This window comes from Cygnus atratus, chromosome 1 (genome assembly GCF_013377495.2).
Source record: "Cygnus atratus isolate AKBS03 ecotype Queensland, Australia chromosome 1, CAtr_DNAZoo_HiC_assembly, whole genome shotgun sequence".
In the NCBI taxonomy this organism is placed as follows: domain Eukaryota; kingdom Metazoa; phylum Chordata; class Aves; order Anseriformes; family Anatidae; genus Cygnus; species Cygnus atratus.
Window position 1 is genome coordinate 66,930,276 of NC_066362.1, and position 15,503 is coordinate 66,945,778.

The 15,503-nt window shown below is 39.8% G+C and overlaps 1 long non-coding RNA gene across 1 annotated transcript; it reads left to right on the top strand.

Moving 5' to 3' along the window:
- Window positions 1–1,141: 1,141 nt before the first annotated feature.
- On the top strand, window positions 1,142–14,287 carry LOC118250125 (uncharacterized). Its single transcript, XR_007708851.1, has 4 exons — window positions 1,142–2,003; window positions 8,613–8,747; window positions 9,082–9,183; window positions 14,218–14,287. It is a non-coding gene; the product is annotated as an uncharacterized LOC118250125 (long non-coding RNA).
- Window positions 14,288–15,503: the final 1,216 nt, after the last annotated feature.

The window sequence follows — 15,503 nt, forward strand, 5'->3', positions numbered from 1 at the left end:
CCCTTCACACACTCCCTCAGATCTGTGAAGATGCTTTGCGTCTTTGAAAATATAATAGAGCTTTGCCAGTAATGCAGACAGAAAATGAGTCATGAAGGCTACTTCACTGTTTGCCTGCTGTTAACACCCTTGTGTCCAGGCAGACTTAGGATTTCTATCATCTTTGTTTACAACACATCAGTCAGTTAAAACAACCCTCAAAGCTCTCACCTTCTTCCCTCTTCATTCTCAGTGACCTGAGCTCATTTGCCTTAGTGCAACGAAGTGAGCTTCGCTTGCACTTGAACTTCTGGTATGGAAACCAGGGCAGTGGGTTGGATTCTGGGCAAACTTCTACATAAATAGCAGGAATGCGGTGTGCTGCCTTCCATGTGGAAAATCTGTCTGCTGGGTGATAGCTGGGGAGTCACTATATGTCTGCATTGGCTTTCCCTTTTCCTGTGAAATAGGCATAACCACGTTCCCTGATTGGGTTACTTATTTGTTCAGAGTCTTCTTAAGGTGCATTATCATCCTTGGCTAGGAGTAGGGCTGGGCATAAAAAATAACTTGTAAATGGAGAAAGGGGAGAAAGGCAGGGTAACTATTTTCTGTTGTTTTGTTATACAGCTATGGTAACAATTGGTTCTGATAGGAAAAAAAAAAAAAAAGCTTGTGTAAATAGAACAGTGGTTTACTCATAACCTCAAACAATAGAAATTTCTTCAGTGCAGAACTGTCAACATGCAGTATTTTATATATATATATATATATATATATATATATATATATTAGCTGCAGTGTAACCTTGAAACACTCTGGTTCCTTATACTGTTGGATTTTTGTGCTCTGAGATACCTGAAGTAATTTCTTTCTGTGCATGGAGAATATGATTAAATAACATAGATTTAAGTTCCAAAAAAGGCTTCACATGTTCAGTGATGGCAAAAAGTCAGTCTGAATGTATGATGTTTTTATTACAATCTAATGTAATATCAAATGGAGTTCTGCTACCATTCATGACAATTTCTTGTTTGTCCATTTAAAATAATACAGTATAACAAATTGAGGTTATGAAACTCTTTTCATGTGAAAGAGTGCTTTCAAAGTCAAAGCTCTGAAACATGGAGGCTGAGAAACTTGAATGGCCTCAAGGAGGTGACTGTCAGCTTCCAGGCTGATAATTCACTCTACTCCTCAGGAAAAAAAAAACTTGGTATTATTCTTTTTCTTTTTTTTTTTTTTTTAATATAGACTCATTCTTTTATTTTTATTCTTTTTGAGAGAAAGTGTAAGACAAGGCTGTTCACTCCAAGCCCTATACAGTTAAATTCTGATGTGAATCTCTTACTCCCTACTTGGTTTGCTAGCTTAATGGAGAGTTTTAAAGTCACTCTGTTATACCTATCTGCATATAAACTTTGGATTTGTATCTTGCACTTCCAAAAATCCCAGCTACAATCACTCAGGGCTTGTAATGGTGTTACAGTACTGTACTGGAAAACCATTTTTACATTAACAACCACTTTACATTTCCAGCTGGACCGTGAAGGTGCCCCATACTCCACCAAATGCTGTGGTCAGATCAGAAGCATGGGTCACTCAGCCAGAGGTGAGAGCCAGGAGTGATATGCTAGGCTGAGGGAAAGGCTAGGTGGGGAATGCTCAGTTTCTGACCTCAAAGTTAGGCACATCGTGGCCATGTTTGGCTGTATGTAGCATTCTGGACCAAGTAATGCAAGAGGTTCTTCTGTCTGCATGCTGTAGGGCGGTGTCATCATTGCATAACCACTGTGGAGAGATATTAGTCAGGAGCAGATGAGCACTCAGCACTGGGGCAAAGAGCAAATCTTCAAATGACGGTATGGCAATGATTAATGTTAAGGAAGACAGAGTTTTAACTTAAAAGGCACGGCCAATTACGAGGAAGTGCAAGCGAGGCTTGAGGAAAGGTGGTCCATGTGAGGCAAGTCCTCATCTTTCTTTTTATCAGTTCTTGTGTTCTGCCTTTCCTCTGATATCAGGTAATATGTTTTTATTAGTCTCACCTTCTCAGTGCTGACTGTCTGTGCTAAAAGTGTGGTCGCTCCCATTACAGAAAAGGGCCAAATGCTGGAGAGCTGGACTTGCTGCCCTCCTGCCAGCACAGGGATGTTGCAGGCCATGGGTGCTCTTGGGAGAAGCTGTTCCTCCTGGGACTGGCCAGCAACCTCTGTGCTTTGATCCTTGCATTGATGGCAGCCAGAGCAAGCTTGCTTTCTGTAAAAAAAAAAAAAAAAAAAAAAAAAAAAAAAACTGGCACCAGAGCCATGTCTGTTTTGCTGTCCCTAATGTGTTACTACCCTTTGCATCACCTGCCTTGTCTATATCTGCAGCAGACGCAGACATTGGTTGTACCTTTAGATCTTGCTTATATAGAGAAAAAAGGAAGAAATTAATTTGTTTTTAAAATTTATTTGATCAAAGTCAAAATTTCAGTAATCAAAGCAAGCAGTTTTAAATTCAAAATACTGAGGAGAAGAGTATCTTTTATGAAATTATGATGACCTGAATTATTGAAACCTATCTGGTCATATCTAGTTCCTCAGTGCATTGTTTCCTTGTGCTCTCCTATTGAATTTAAGTAGTTCTCTTATATACAAAGCTCTTCATGGGCAACATAGCTTGTAAACACTGACTAGAAAAAGAATCTGGAAAAAGCATAATAAGGAAGCAGTCAGCAAACATTAATCTCACCCTTTTATTTATTCATTTATTTTTGCAGTCTCCTTTGGATTAACTTGCATCAGTATCTATACTAATACGTGGTTGTGCTCTAGGGGACAAAATGCTAGGAAGGATTGTTAAGCCATGTTTTTAGCATTACAACAAGATTTGTTGCTGTATGTTGTCCATCAATTCCCTCGAGTCTCTTCAAATGAATTGCTAGAGTGTATTAACATCTGTGTGCTCAAGTTCACTTCCTTTTAGGGGTTTGAAATTAATTGTTAATTGATTTCCTTGTAGTGGGACTTCATCCTAATTTGCCTGCTGTGCATTTATAGGGCAGGCTGGCCATCACCTGGTTTGCAAGGTGTGGGAATTGGCTCCCTTCCTGGCCAGCTGGGAGCAGGGGCACTGACAGCCTTCACTGCGCAGTCAGCTCTGCGGTCAGCGCTTCCCATCAGCCTCCTCCCAGCATGGACCACATGCTGGTGCCAAATCCTGGAGTGGGTGGCGGGCCACCCTCAGCAGGGAGGGCTTTACAGAGAATGAAGGTGAATACATCAACGCAAAGATTTTTATGGATGAAATGAATCCTCAGAAGAGTGACTGTGTGGTGCAGCAGGGATAGATAACTGGGATGATTTACAATCTCCATGGCACCACTGGCATTACGGGGTGTCCTGTCAGCAAGGTGTGCACACCCACGTCTCAGCTGACCGTACCCCTGGCAAGAGGTGACCTTGTTTCTGCTCATGCCTCACAAAAGGAGGGTGGTTTGGTTTGTCTGACCTTCCACAGCCTTGGGAGCATCTGGTGAGGAAGCAGTGAGGCCAGTAGGCTCAGCCTAGGCAGTTCCCAGGAGGGGTCCAAACCATTTCTTACCATGGTGAGAGAGGAAAAGTAGGGAAGTTTTTGCCACCCAAGATAGCAATTAAAAGGGGCTGCTGCTGTGTGTGGTTGTGCAAAGAAATTTCAGTGTGGGGGCTGGTGGGAAAGCAAGTGTTGAAAGTGCAGTGGAAGACTAGAAAGTGAGTAGCATGGGGAGAAATGTCTGGGGAACTGTGGTGATACAAATACCAGTCCAAGTAGTGCAGCTTCCCAAGACTGCATTTGCAAGGAGAGGTGCTGAAGTGCCCCAAGGGATCTAATGCTCAGGCAGTTCGAAGGAGGGAGCCAAGTTTCCCTGGTTCTAGGCACTCCGTCTCCATAATCTCTGAAGGAGATAGAATTACTGGAGATGTCCCCATCCTGTTGCCATTTAGAATTCCTTTATTCCCCTCAACCTAGTACTAATATAATCCAGATTTTTATTAACCAGGAAACACTACCTGGATCTTCCTCCCCATTTACTTCCTCTGTGAAGCATGTGGGTGTTTTGACAAATTACCACCTAGTCATCGGCTGGAAAAATCACTTCCTTCCATGTTATTTTTCTCTATAAAAATAACAGCTGGTAAACCATGGATAAAACTGCTAAGTATGAAGTAAGCCTCCAGAAATCCTTAATCTAGGTAACATCTCCACTAAATGTGAGTAAACAGCCTTATTTCATTCAATATCTATTTGAAACAATGTAAGTGTGACGGAACTTGAATTTGGTCTAGGTAGTGACTTGCTACTGTAGCTTAGTAGAGTGGTGAAAGAAGTTCTCCAGAATAAGCAGGGAAAATATATTATCACTTCTTTCTGGAGAAAAATAAAGCTAATCCAGAGGCTTTGAGGTAGTCCTTCCTTTTTTTTTTTTTTTTTTCCCATTAATCTAGAAGTGTTACAATTCTTGTTCTTTTAGGCTAATCAGGAAGAGTTGAGAGACCCTTCTTCTACTTGACTTAAATCATTCTTTTTGTTATCAAATACAGAGTAAATTTATATGGGATTCCTCAGATCTCTAATCTGAATTTCTCTAGAACTGAGAACTTTGCCCAGTGCTGATGGCACCTTATTTTCTTCTCGGCCATTTGTTAAGGATTTCCAAATGTACAGGGAATCCATGAAATCTATTTTATATGTCCTGAAAGGCTAATATCTTAATCTAATAAAGAACTCCTATTAGACTAAAATTCACAATAACTTTTCAGATATGTTTTTGGTCATATTATAGTATAAGGATATGTTAGTTTTAATAGCTGCATTCTCAAATCATGTGTCAAGGATTCTGCTTTCAGGCTTTTTTTTTTTTTCCTTTCTCTGGGTGTCATGGCAAAACATATCCTAAGAGCATAGAGGGCCAGGGAAGACACAGAAGCTATGGCTGCCTGGTAGGGGTGACAGGTCTCTGAAGCTGGACACTGGGAGGGAGAAGAAGAATTAGAGATGACATGGAAAGGCATTGGGCATTTGCTGTAAATAATAATAATAAATTAATATGCGGTCACTTCCCCATGACATCCCAGTCAGTCATCCTGAGGTGATGATATCACAAATGAAGTTGTCTGTAGACAAAGGAAAATATTAACTCTGATCAAAAATTTCAGTTGTGCTGCCATAAAGCAGTTGTAGCAGTGAGACTGGCAGAAAGTCATTGTTTTCTTCAGACAAAAGTGTGTCCAGGAGGACCAGTGTCATTCATTTTTGGTGGCAGTGACAGATGCCACTATTTTTTCTTCTCCTTGTGCTGCGTTTCTTTTTGCCAGTGACCTGACTGCTCATCAGGCAGAGATCTGGGCAACAGGCAACATGTTATTTGTAGATGAGCTGGAATGGAGCAAGAGAGAAGTAGATCAGGAGGAAAAGTGGGAACAGAAATGAGATCTGCGTGTTTGTGTGAGGCCTTAGATATGTGGTGCTGTCAGGGGCTGAGTGGTGTATTGCATTCCCTGTAGGAGACAGACAAGAAGGCTGTGGCACATCCTAGGCTGATCCATGAAGGGGCTTGTAAGAAATCAAAGCTATAGGACATGATTATACTTTGAACTATGTGTATAGTATGGTTCTATACCACACTCCAGCTATTGTAAAGTAAAGCTTTTGAGGCGCATACAGCGTACAGGTATAGCTCTTGATGAAGAAATCTGATTATATATTCATGGAGGTGTAGCTATGTTTGTATTTTTCACAAAATGTCAGGAAATGTAATCATTATTTTGTTGAAGCAGCACTATCTCAAACAGGAAATTACATCCACAGACCCAGAAAGAGCAAGAGATATTCAACTGCAAGATACCAGTACTGATGGACTCCGCTAGCTCACAGTCCCAGGCAGAACTACACTTACACAAATATGTTACATAGTGGCTTCATGTATGGCTGTGCCATGTGGCCAAAGGACAAAAATGATTCACAAATCTAAGATCTTTCTCATGTCACCTTTTAAAAATGATTCAGCAAGATTTGGCTGAGCCTCTAAGATGAACAGAATTCAGTAGAACACCACCATAAACACTTTACATTGTTATTAACAGTGACAAAGTGAATTTCCAAATAAAACAGGGAAATAACTAGATTAAAAAGTCATGGTTTATATAAAATGTTTTTAATTGGGTTTCTTTTGACATTCATCCTTTCCCAAAAATTAAGCAAATCAGATGACTAGAGGTCTGCATGTAGGAAGGTGTTACCGAGATGTTTACTTTTGGTGTTCTTTATTTGTTAACAGAATCTGTCTCCTTGATGTTAAATCATACATACCCACATGTGTTTTCCCCACAGCAATCTTTATAAAATACTATGAATTCTAGGGTGAGTGGAACTGAGTTATGTTACATGTAAATGCACTCCTAGGTGCATTAGGAGTGGATTAGGAGATCAAAGCAGTGAGTGAAATCCTAATTCAGGCCAAATGCTAGTCTATGATTCAAGTCTGTTTGGATCAAAACTTTCTCAGTTCCTCGGTCATTTGTTTCTGGCTTATTTTGAACTTTAATTGCTTTGAACCTGTGATGATGGGAGACATCTAACATGGTTCTTGTGGTGGTGGTTCTTGTTTACTTTTGTTACCATTTGAAACAAAGCTGTTGTTAAACTACAGAACAGGATTTCTTAATATCACTCTGAAACAACGAAAGGCAATCTACATAAATATACAGTACTGTTTTATGCACACAGTAAATTATCTAAATATTTGTAAATATTCACAAACCACTGCCATACCTGCCATGTTTTTATAATAGCAGAAGAGCAACATACCTTGCAGAAATCTTTGTAGTCATCAGTGAAATCAAGATAGGTAGCTTTGGGAGTTTGGCAAAACTTAGAGCCAGAGCTTCTGACTTTTAGTCCCCTATCCTAATTGAGTCACATGCTTTGTGAAGAAAGACAAGTTAGAATCTGACACTGTTTCGTGTGGTGCAAATGGCAAGATACTAACCAAGATCAACCAGTGAAAAACTAATGTCATGACTGGAAAAAGGCAGATTTATATTTGAAGTTGTATCAACATCAAAAATCAATAACTACTTGTAAAACCTAGCTTTAACTGTACACTTTGGAGCCTATTTTCTCTGATACAGGACAGAGTCTACTACAAAAGTACAAGCCATGAGCTGAAATTTGAACAATTACTGTGGTGGTTATCCAGTGATTTCTTGGTATAGGGAAGAGTTTAAGATAGCATCAATTGATGATTTAGTAGTTCCAAAAACAGAATGCTCTTAGATGCTATGATGAAGTGGTCACAGCACTGAGCATGCTGGAGTTCAAGAAGCATTTAGACAACACTCTTAGATACATGGTCTGATTTTGGGGTCATCCTCTGGGGAGCCAGGAGTTCAACTTGATGATTCTTGTGGGTCCCTTCCAGCTTGGATATTCTATGATTTATTTATGAAGAATGTATACAAAGTCTAAAGAGAAGTTGCTTGTATCCTTGCTATGTGAGGGTTCTGCAGTCCTGTGTGTGCACACATACATTAGTATGTTTTCAAATAAAAAATCAACCATGAACTGGCTTTTCTGTTCTGACTCTCTCTAAATGTCCTGAACTTCCAACATCTATTTTTTCAATTGCAGGAAAATTCAATTAATTTCAAGAAATTCAGCACAGCAGACAAGTGTTTCTGTTGGCTGTCCAGTAATATTTTCATAATTTTGTATCCAAAGTACATATAAGATCCTGCTACTGGCAATGTTGTTTTTTTGGTTCAGTGATCTAGATGCCAAAGTGATTTTCATATCCAAAATCTCAAACTTTGTATTTGATTTACTTCAGTTTGTCCGTACTTGGAGAAAATTACTTTTTTGAAATGATGGAACAATTCAGTTGTTTGGATTTTTTTTCTTTTGTTTGCACTATGGCCGTGTATTGGCTCCTCTCTCCCTGTTTTCACAGAATCACAGAATCATTTAGGTTGGAAGAGACCTCCAAGATCACCTAGTCGAACCTCTGACCTAACACTAACAAGTCCTCCACTAAACCATATCACTAAGCTCTACATCTAAACGTCTCTTAAAGACCTCCAGGGATGGTGACTCAACCACTTCCCTGGGCAGCCCATTCCAATGCTTAACAACCCTTTCAGTAAAGAAGTTTTTCCTAATATCCAACCTAAACCTCCCCTGGCGCAACTTTAGCCCATTCCCCCTTGTCCTATCACCGGGCACATGGGAGAATAGACCAATCCCAGCTCCCTCAGCTGCTCCTCGTAAGACTTGTTCTCCAGACCCCTCACCAGCTTTGTTGCCTTTCTCTGGACTCTCTCAAGCACCTCGATGTTCTTCTTGTAGTGAGGGACCCAAAACTGAACACAGTACTCGAGGTGCAGCCTCACCAGACCCGAGCACAGGGGGACAATCACTTCCCTAGCCCTCCTGGCTACACTATTTCTTATACAATGCTGTTGGCCTTCTTGGCCACCTGAGCACAGTGCTGGCTCATATTCAGCCGACTATCAACCAATACTCCCAAGTCCTTCTTAGTGACTCCTTTTCCTTTTTATTTCCCAGCTTCTGTAAAACTTCCTGATGCTTTCATTTCCTTTCCATTTATCAAGACATACTGCAAACAGGTCAGAAGATGAAATGCTGCTTATAACCCAGCCAATACAGGAAGGGAAGGTGATGCTACCTTTGAAGTCAGAGCCATGTGGGATGACTTTTCTCAAGACTGGTATTGATGAGACACTAATGTAAGTCTAAAGGAAATCCAGCAGTAGAAAACCTACAAACCTGAGTTGGGGGGAAAAAAAAAAAAAGAGGGAAAACACCAGCTTGCACAGAGAAGGGGTTATCTAGAGGATTGTGGAGAGGCTGCTGCTGAGGTCTGTAAGTCATGTCATGTGTGTAAGGGGTATTGCTGTTCCACGAGCCTTCATCTGCTAGTATTTACCCTTCTGGGGAAGGGATATATATTGCTAAGGAGCTGGAAAGATCAAACTTTCATGTTGACCATGTGGGCGGGACTAGTGATGGTGCATCCCAAAAAATGTATTCTTGGGTGTGTACTTTTTTTTTTTTTTCCAGGCAGTGACTGTATTTTAATCTTCCTGTGTGGATGTGGCTATTTTGGAGTCACAATGTGGTGTGAAGGGCTTGAAGACATCAAAGCAAATTGCATCTTCAAAAGTAAGTGCCAAGCCTTAGTGAAGCAAGCATTCAGAATCTCTATTAAGGTTGGTAGGCAAAACAAACAAACCAAAATGTTCTAGTCTCTTTATCACTGTTGGCTTGCGTTACTCCTTGAACAGAAACAGGCTCAATATATGAGTCTAGTTCCTAAATTTCAGTTCAGTGAAATTTCACCATGGTTAGATTTGGGTTTAGGGATTAGAGCCTCTTTCTTGGCTTGTGAGAAGACCCGTGTTTTAGGTAAATGCAAATATTATTTTTCTTGATTTCATACTTCATTTCATCTTTATTCAGAGATCTGTAAAATTTACAAATTCCGACTTTTTTTTTTTTTTTTAACATTGTGCTTCTCCTATAAGAGGCAGATGGAGAAATAAGGTGGCATTTTTCTTTAGTCAAAATTGATTATCAAGCACTGTCTGTCAGGGAAGAGTTGTAGTGATTACATTTGGGATGATGGCTTCAACAGAGGGAAGGGATAGCCTTTTGTCTAGAAAGTCCTGTTGCTGTCTTTATTCTGGTAAGATTTTGTGTTTGCTTGTTTTCTCCATGAGGCTTATGAAAGTATATATATATATATGTATGTGCATAAACGGCATACATTCATGTTTTGAAAACTTTTTGGTATTGACTTTTTGGTATTCAAAGACTGAGGACAATGCTAGCTTTTTGAACTGAACTGTAAAAGAAACAGTTTTGAGAGAGGGTTTTTTCTCTTTTCAGAAGCTGTCATGATTTGAAGAGTTGTGTGGTAAACATCTTTACATAAATTTTGGATGCTGTTTGGTACCACAATTAATAAACTTAGCATTTGGTTCCAAAGGGGTTCCAAGACTGGTATGGTTTTCTGTAGTTGGGAGAAGTGATTTTTGGAGCAAATATGAAAGTTCCTGGCTGTTTGTAGAAAACATGTTATAGGTTTGGCTGTTATGTTTCTCTGAAGCCTCACCAGTATCAAAGGAGTGCATGAGTTTTGGGTAGTTGTGAAGTTGCTTTTTTTTTCTGATAAATAAAACCACAGTCATCTGTGTTATTTTTTGTTATTAAAAAACAAAACAAGACAACGACAACAACAAAAAACAGCTTCTCAGTGCTTTTCTTCTTCAAGCTTTTAATTTATGGAAGACATGCTGAATTCTACATTTCTAGATCCTTTCCTAAAAGCTGTAAAGGCTCTGATGTGTGAAACAGGCCAAAAAGTCCTTATCCTTTTTTAACCAAGAATTCAAGGGATATGACTATAATAAACCCTTTTTTTATGCCCCCCCCCAAAAAGGTATTAAAAGGAATGACACTGATTTTGAGATCTGCTGGATGGGGAGGAGAGGTGAACTGGGACCTAATTATCCTTTATCTTGCTGTAATTGCTGACTTGCTCCACTGCAAGTAGGTAGTTGTGCTCATTCAGTCCTCTCATCAGACCTGGACATTGGCTCGCTAGTTACTAGCTCTAAAATGTCTCACAAGATGATGATGACATTTTAGTGCTCAAAATGGAGTAAATCAGGGAATTACGTACTTAGTACATGCAAAATTGGTGCCATTCTCCCCTTTCCATCTCTCTAAATATTTCAAAAATTTTTGGTGCTACTAGTAAAACACCCATGAGCAGAGATGCCTGGGAATGAGGCTTTAAAAGTGCAAAGACTTTGGTCTCTGAAAAATGAGATCAAGCTTGCAGCTAAAGCAATAAAGAAATAACATTTTCTCTGGGATTTGAAGTTCCTACATTTTACTTTCTTCTGACTTGAAGTACACTTGTGTATTTTTAATTTCTTTGCAGAAAAAAAAATCTACCTCTTTATCCCTCACAGTTTTCACTTCAATAAACAAAAATGTTTTCCTTGGTTGGTATGTAGCTCTCCTATAGCTGTCTTTTCCACTCTAATTTTCATTCCCCCTGATGCTGGATTGCAGTGAGGTATCGTTTTTCAGGGTCGCTGCTGTAGCTAATCCTCTCTCTCTTTTTCCTCCTCAGCTGATTGTTCATATTTTCAAACTTCATAATCTCACCACCAAAACCTAAGCATGCTTCGGAACATAGCTTAAGAAGGAAAACAGACCTCAAAAATGTCACTGAGCTTAGAACTCTCAAAACAAAACCCTGTCTTAGCTTAAATAGGATGCCACCAAAGGGTCTAGGCCAAAATTAAAGGGAAAAACACTCCTTGTTTCAAGCAATTTATGTTGTGCTTTGAGTTTTGCACAGCTGAGAAAAAAGAACAGCAAATATTTATTTTTTCTTTTTATTTTTTTTCCATAAAACATACCAACAACTGTCTCAAAGTAATTGTTTTCCACCATTTTCATTTCTTCCATTTCCACTGCTTTCCAAGTGAGTGCTGAACTGAATACCTGGTGCTGTGTAACAAGGCACTGTGCTTTCTGGATGATGTCTACAGTTGAAATAACTAATTTAACTTGGAATTGACATGCTGATTAAAAGATTTTCCTTGCTTTCTGTTCAATACCACTGCTCACATTGCATCTATCTGTATCATTCCACAAGCATTAAAGTTTATACTGATTTGCAGCGAGTAGGGATCTGTACCCAGAATTATTTTTTTGCTTCACATATACCCCCAAATGAAATAGGTTTGCCTGCATTTTAAGTCTGGACAGAAAATTTTCTAAACATTCAAATCCTTTAAAAAGACATGAGAGAGAATAAGCTTTTCCCTCAATGAATGGCTTTCAGGATGAAAACCCACGGCGATTTGTTATAGGGCTATTCCCTACAAGTGGACTGCTAGAACTGTTTCTAAAGCAAAAACAGAAATAAACAGGAAAATGTTTAAGGTCTCACTTTGCAGCAAGCGAAGTGAAGGGAAAACAAAATGTTAACGAAGCCTGTGCCAGCAGGCACAAGCATGGAAGGATTCGAGTCGGAGTCCAGCAGATAGTCTGTGCTAACGTGAAGCTTTCACACTTCTGTAAACACGGAGGACAGGAACATTGACGCAGAAAACACTCTGCACCGCCAGTAACACCATGTACTTCCTCCGTGCTGTTATTGCAGTCCTGGTCATTGGCAAAAGAGCATCTCCGTCAAGAGAAAGCTAATCTCTTACAGCCTGATCAGGGGAGTGCTGTAAAACTGTCCCACGCATTTTTTTTTTTTTTTTTACTAGAAATAGGTGTGCTTGAACAACAAGTAGCTCTGCCATTTCCCAGCCAGAGGTGTACCTCCCAGGTTCTCTACTCAGACAGTGTCATTTTAAACAGGAATTACAATACTCTGCATGTTGCCGAGCTTAGAACGATTTGTTGTCATCTCTATCATTTTGATGAAAGGGAAGTATTCGTAGATTTGTAAGAGTGGGAGATGGGAAAACACAAGATCAGTTTTAATGTCAGGTTTTGTATAAAAAAGCTAGTGCAATTATTATTAACCAGCCAGAATCTGTCTGTCGTTAAATCCTTGTTGTTCAGTATTTTCGATACATTTTGGAGATACAAATAATGAGCTTTTACTAGTATAGGCTCAGTACTTTTCCTGTTACTTAGGTTTCCGTAATGGATACAGGGTTCTTTTCTTCCTTTTTATTTTTTTCTGCAGCCTTTCCTCTTATTCTCGGTATCATTCAGAGTTCTTGTGGTATTGGTAAATAGTTGGTGCAGACATGCTTTTTGACATTGCAAATGGAACAGGAAATGTTGCATGAAAATGTTTAATAACGGTTAAAAATCACATGCATCAAAGCTGAGTCTAAGTGAATTGGAATAAAGTTTAACCTAATGAAGGAAGACCTCCAAACAGACCTGCTAACTTCAATTGGCTTCTGTTTTTGTAATGAGACAAAACCAAACCTTGCAGATTTGGAATGTGTTTCTAGAAAATCTTTCTGATCGCTGAGATTCAGGTCTTCTTTCTGTCTCAGGCTTTCAGTAGTGGGCTAGATCAGCACATTTCCATAACCTTAAGTATGGTCATCCAGCATTTATAACAGCTGGGTATGTGAAATATCAGTATTTTAGTTGCTTTTACAATAAAAGTACACAAAGTGGCATACCAATGACATCTTTTTGATTTTTTTGGTGACCAGTATTCTAAAGAATTCACAAGCACTCTCATGTTTATATTTGTAACCCACTTGTGAAGATTCAGATCACCCAACATCAGCCTCTATAAATTCTTATCTGCAATGTCTCATTTGTCAGTGGAGATAATGCTACTGAAAACATAAGGCCTGTGCCTTCTGGGAGAGTTGCTTGGCTTTTGCTTTTCTTTTATTCAAGAACTTTTCAGTGACAGTTTTCAAACTGATTGCATGTTATGGGGATAAAGAGCTTCTTTCCAGGAATTGGGAAAACAAGACAACTGATTCTACAATGCTCTACAGTTGGCACCTTCTGAAATAATAGAATGCTAATCTAGCAGGACAACCTTTATCTCCTCTTTAATTGAACCACAAACTATTGCCATATGCTAAGAATAAAAGCTGTGCCAGAAGTACTCATATGCAAAACCAACACCACTTGCTCCACTTCACCCATCAACCATGAAATGAGGACATATGAATGTTGAGTGAATGAGGATTTAGGGATTTGGTAATGTAATACGTCCCTTCATATATTTTTGCTTTATCCAAATGCAAGCTGTAAATCTGTGGGGGGTGGGGGGGGGGGGTGGGGGCAGGTAAATTGAGCTGCCTCTTATGCAACAGCCATTGAAGGTCAGAACTACTTGAAGAACAAGCAATTGACACACATTAATGCTGAGCTTTTAGACTTCTCCTTGTCTTGACTACGGTGCAGGGGAACAGTATTTGCATGCCAGTGGCTGTTTTTTTCCCAACTCTGTTGCATGTTTCAGCTCATTTTCTACCCATTTTTGCATTGCCTATAGCTCTGTCTGTCTCCAAACCATCTCTGCTATGGCATGTGCCAAAAGCTAGGAGAGGGATTAAAATGGAATTGCCTTGGGTGGGTATAACAGTATAATTTATTTATGTTCCAGCAGACCTGTTGTGCCCCTGGGGTGTCTTGTGCTATTTTCTCCTGGGTTTAAAAGATGGTGTGTACCTGCAGGTGGGTGTGTGTCCCTGGCATCTGGGTGACTCAATGGAGTGAGCACAGCCTCAGCACATCCTCCTGTTATCTGCTGAAATCCGGGGGTGAGTAGGGGAAGGTGCGGGCCTCTCCGCTGAGAGCCTGGAGTGCTCTCTGAATCTGAACTCTGTCTTTGAATAGATAAAACTAAGAGTGCCACTGTATTCTCTTGCATGTAGGGTCCCTGCAACATTTCTGTGAGTTGCCAGCATGTGCAGGGAGGTTTACTACAAACCTTGGGCAAATCACTGTTGCAGCACATCACTTCATGCTCTCAGTTACCAGAACCTTTTAACCTCATGCTGAGCATGCAGTACTAATTCCACCCTGCTGCTATTTAACATATGCATCTTACAGCTTTGTGGGATTGTTATTAAGTGTACAGCTGACGCCCATCATGGACCGTCTCGCAGCATGGCACAGGAAAAAGCCAATGGCTTTTGTGTCCCTGCAGGCTTTTTGCAGACCAGCCTGACATCTGTTTGTCTAAGGGCTTTAGCTGTGGACAAACTGCCTCTTTCAGGGCCTGGCTGTGCTGGTGGAAGAAATCACAACCCTGGATGCCCATCACCTGCTGTGAGTGAAGTGGCTTACATGAGTTCCCCTCTAATGTGTTTCAGTTCAAGCAGGCTATTGCCACTAAGACCTACTTCTAAGTCAATCCACTTCAATTTGGATAATATGAGCCAAGGAACAAGTACTAGGCTCTTATGAGGAGGAAGTGCCAAGCATTTGGGTGCAGGGTAGACACAACAGCTTCTTATATTGGCATACTGAAGCTTACATTCTCCAGATATATGTGAGCGTCTCTTTATTTAACCTTCAACTCTATCAAATGGGGAGGAATGATTTTTCTCATTCTGTATGTTGTAAAATGAAGTTGCTTTGTGTTAGCCAAGAAGTTGACACCAGAAAAAGCACTAAAGTTTTTTCTTCATATGGTAACACAATATGGGGAGGAATGCCAACACATAATTAAATTCTTTTGAAAACTTAACTGTTTCTAGTGGGGAGAGGAGGAGCAGGGGCTGGAAAATGTGGTAAAAACTCTTTGCAATTTTACTTGAAGGTATCTAGTGGAGTGGATCTATGCGGAGTTCTTCATAAATGTATCTTTTTAGATTTCTATTGCTGTCTGCTAAAATTTGTTTCAGTGGGGTACTGGTGTTTTGGTGGGTAGTATCTTTATTGCTTTTTTTACTGGTTTAATTTTGGGTTGAAATTCACTACGACATTTTCTATACATGATTACTAATCTTAAATCT